Raw genomic sequence first — 3,844 nt, 5'->3', positions numbered from 1 at the left:
AATCGTTACAGGAATGAGATACTCCTGAAGATTTCGGGAACTTTGGTGTGCAGGTTACATAAGAAAAATCATAAAGACGTGAGTATATACTTGAAGATTCTATTGCAAGCAGCAATATTCTAATTTATTGTGAAATAAGGTAACTGTGTATAGGTAACAAAACGGAACGAATTCAAAGCATTAAAAATGATTTCGTCAGTTTGGAGACTACGCAATTGCCCGACCAATTTTTAATTATTACTTTTTTTTTTAACTGGCTTGAGGCTTAACTCAATTTCAAAATGGTTTGTATTCAAATCCAGAAAATTTATCCAAGCTGTATATACCCGTGTGAAAACATAAAGATAAACGTAGTTTAAGATTCACTTAGGCGACTTGGGTTTTATGCCTATTCCGCGCAAAATATACATGTGTATACATATACATAGAGCCGGACCGGGCTGCAGGGAATATGTCTTCGGCGGGCCCCATATATTTAAATATTTTTTTACTAAATCCCTAGAGATTTTCTGAGGGTTTAATTAGTTTTAAATACCATTTATATTTCACACACATAATTTAGTTGGTATTAAAGATTATTACAGTTAAACTAAAATATAGTCAATTTTGGTATAAGCCTTTGATGAAGTCAAATGTACCTTTAAAGAAAAAATATTAAAAACAAGTAAAAAAGTACAAGCTCTCGCGAACCTGAAATATGTGCATACGCCCGGCGCACATATTATAAGTAATTTTTTCAACTTTTTCAATAATATGCTCAATTAGACTTAGGGCCAGATTCACAGTGCTTAGTTAAACGACTGTTAACTTAACCACCAACAAGAGTTTAACTTTGCATTTTTATTCAGAGCCACTAGTTAACTATAGAAATTCATATCGCCTAAAAATATACAAATTCTAAAAATCAATAATTTTGTATTCGAATTTGAAATTCGTCCACAAAAAAACAAAATTTGTATTTCATAAGAGTTTAACTATGGGAGCCTGCTGGTTTAAACTTTTGTTAACTGAGCGTTGTGAATATGAAACTATTAACTTAGAGTAATTCAGCATACATATTTAGTTATTGAAATATTGGAGTTTTCGTATTTCAAAAATTTTCAGTATACGGATATTAAATCGATTTTAAATGAAGTAGTCTCTTTAAACCATATTCACATTACAGCATAAATCACTTTATTTCGATCAAATTGACTTCACATAACTCAAGTGCTTACAGATTTGCTTTCATAATTTCTAAAGATATGTGATTAGCACGTGTACTTACCGAGTGTGTGGTTAGCACTTGATTAAAACAAAAATGTAGCATACCTTTAGGCAGTTTTTTGACATGTCCTTTATTTTCTTCTTTGGTTCTATCTTTATGATAAATTATAGGCCCATAAATGTGTAGAATGAAATATCGCCACACTCTTATGTGAATTAAGTAAAAAAAATCTTATAGAAGGATGCTGCTGGATTTTGCAGGGTTTCTTCGTTTAACTCCAGATATTAAAAAATATGAATGTTGATTCAAGTTTCTTGAAAGCAACACTGATCTGGTCATGTTTGCAAACAGGCAGTTCTAAAGAATGCTTGCTTGAACTGAGCCTCAGAATTAGAATCCAATAATTTTTAAGGTAACTCGCCAAAACTGTGTTTTATGGTTTAGGCCGTTTTCTCGGAACGTATTTAATGAGCCAACACTTTGGCACTGATTTGTCAAAAATTGGGACCTTCAATTAAACTCTTTTTGTTAGCAGCTCCACATGTCACAACGGTAATATTGTAACCAAAATCTCAAGTTTTGAAATCACATAAAAAAAACGCCGAAACACGTGAACTTAAGATTGGGTCGTAGATTACAGATCAGGTAATTTGCCCAAGATATTTTCGTTTTTATGAAAAAAAAAAAAATCAAATTTGAACAAGGAAAAAATTAAAAAATAAATCTTTTTTAATTGTTTTAAAATTGTATTAAAGCCTGTTATTTTGCCAAAAAATCAACCTACTAGCGAGGGAAATCGATGGATTAAAAATATTTAAACAAGTTTTGAATGGTTAAATGACAATGTGCTATAAATCAGGGACGTGAACCGGATGAAAAATTTGTTTGGTTCGGTTCAGCGGTTCGAACCGTTTTTGCACTTTTGGATTGGTTCGTCAAAGCGGTTTTTTTGGTCTTTGAACCGGGGTTTCGGTTCGGTTCAACGGTTCGAAAAACAAAAAAAATACGCGCAAGTTTAAGTGTCAGGTGTCAAGTGCAACAACGCGCAAGGTTAAGTGTCTGTCAAATGAGATGGGTTGCCTTTACATTTGATATCGTCACATGGTAAACAAACATGATGGGTATTACCATGTTTACCAAAAAAAAAAAAGTGGGTACATTTATCTATTGAAAATTGGTTGAAACGAACCTTTCAATCTTAATTTTTAATTTTTAATCAATCTTAATTCGCTTTTCGGTTCGGATCAAACATTTGTGGAAAATTTCGGTTCGGTTAATGGTTCAGTTAATTAATAGAAAAGAGCGGTTTTCCGGTTCAAAACCGTTTCGGTTCAAAACCGGTTCACGTCCCGGCTATAAATTTTTGTATGAAATAAGGCCCGGAAATAATGTTACTCGTGCATGGCGTATGAGTAATATTTTCCATGTTAAAGTTTAACTTTTTGTTCATTCGCAATGCAAATCTAAAAATAAAATATCTTGGGAAAATTACCTGCTTTAGAAAAACGGTATAGATCCGCAATCTACGACCCAAAATTAAATTTACGTGTCTCGGTTTTTTGTGTGTCGTTTTAGCGTCCCTACAGTGTAATTCATTGACGCCGAATGCCAATAAAATACATTCAAACAATTCCATGTACCGTTCTTATACCTTTTAAAAAATCGTTGCCAAGTCCCCTAACATTCAACGGGGCCAGGGCTAAATAACCCCCTAACCCACGTTACTCTCGACGGGCGTGTATACATACAGTTTCAACAACTGGCTACTCTTTTTCAATCAGAAAAACTACATAATACATATTGTAGGGATCAGTATATGTAAGATTCATCCACGTCTAAAATATTTCCTTCGTATTTATGAATATTTATTACTTTTTATTTAAATTTTTATGTAAAAATATTTTTTAATGGGGCTCTCTCGTGAAATGGCAAAATAAGTTAAACTAATTTCGAGTTATGCACAAAATTGTGTTTTTTTTTTGTTTTTTACTTCATACTCTTCCTACAATCTTCCATGATTCAATAATACAAGGTTAGATAATTATTGACAGCTGCGGTTTGACACTCCCTTACAAAAGGTTGCATTTACGAAGGACAGAGAAAGGGCAAGAATGCAATCCCTTGTTGCGAAAATGGTAGTAGAAAAGTACGCAAAGTAGGCAATTAGTAGTGAAATTCCTTTTGTAAATTCTAATGTATTTGCAGGAAATCTGGCATTTTAAACGAAATGTTGAACGTAATATTGATATATCTACGTGTATTACGTAATTTATATGCTATTTAGCCGTATAAAAACTGCAAAATGACTCAAAATTAAAATAAGACTACTATGAATTGATGTAAACATCCAATGCTTATGTTTTCATCATTTAAATATGCTTCATATGCATATACCAATAAACATATTGCAGCTTATACTTTTATTTCACACCAAAGCTACACTGTTTCCATGTAAATTTGCAAAGAAGCAACACGGTGCCAGTGCTAAGGGAGCGGTGCGAGAGAGACAACTGTCAGTTTATCGAACCTTGTATTATTGAATCATGACAATCTTCCATCGCTTGCCTTGAACTGATTTATGTAGTATGTATGTATATACAAATCGTCCCCAGCTCCTTCTGCTAATACTATTTTCCT

At 32.9% G+C, this 3,844-nt stretch overlaps 1 long non-coding RNA gene across 1 annotated transcript; it reads right to left on the bottom strand.

Annotated features, from left to right (window-relative positions):
* Nucleotides 1–241: 241 nt before the first annotated feature.
* On the bottom strand, nt 242–2,045 carry LOC108375476 (uncharacterized). Its single transcript, XR_001849163.1, has 2 exons — nt 1,716–2,045; nt 242–1,685 (listed from the first exon to the last, which is right to left on the bottom strand). It is a non-coding gene; the product is annotated as an uncharacterized LOC108375476 (long non-coding RNA).
* Nucleotides 2,046–3,844: the final 1,799 nt, after the last annotated feature.

This window comes from Rhagoletis zephyria, unplaced genomic scaffold, assembly GCF_001687245.7.
Source record: "Rhagoletis zephyria isolate East Lansing unplaced genomic scaffold, Rhagoletis_zephyria_1.1 Rzeph_scaffold_09001, whole genome shotgun sequence".
In the NCBI taxonomy this organism is placed as follows: Eukaryota; Metazoa; Arthropoda; class Insecta; order Diptera; family Tephritidae; genus Rhagoletis; species Rhagoletis zephyria.
Note: the sequence above shows the minus strand (reverse complement) of the source record. Positions and strands in the feature narration are given on the sequence as shown.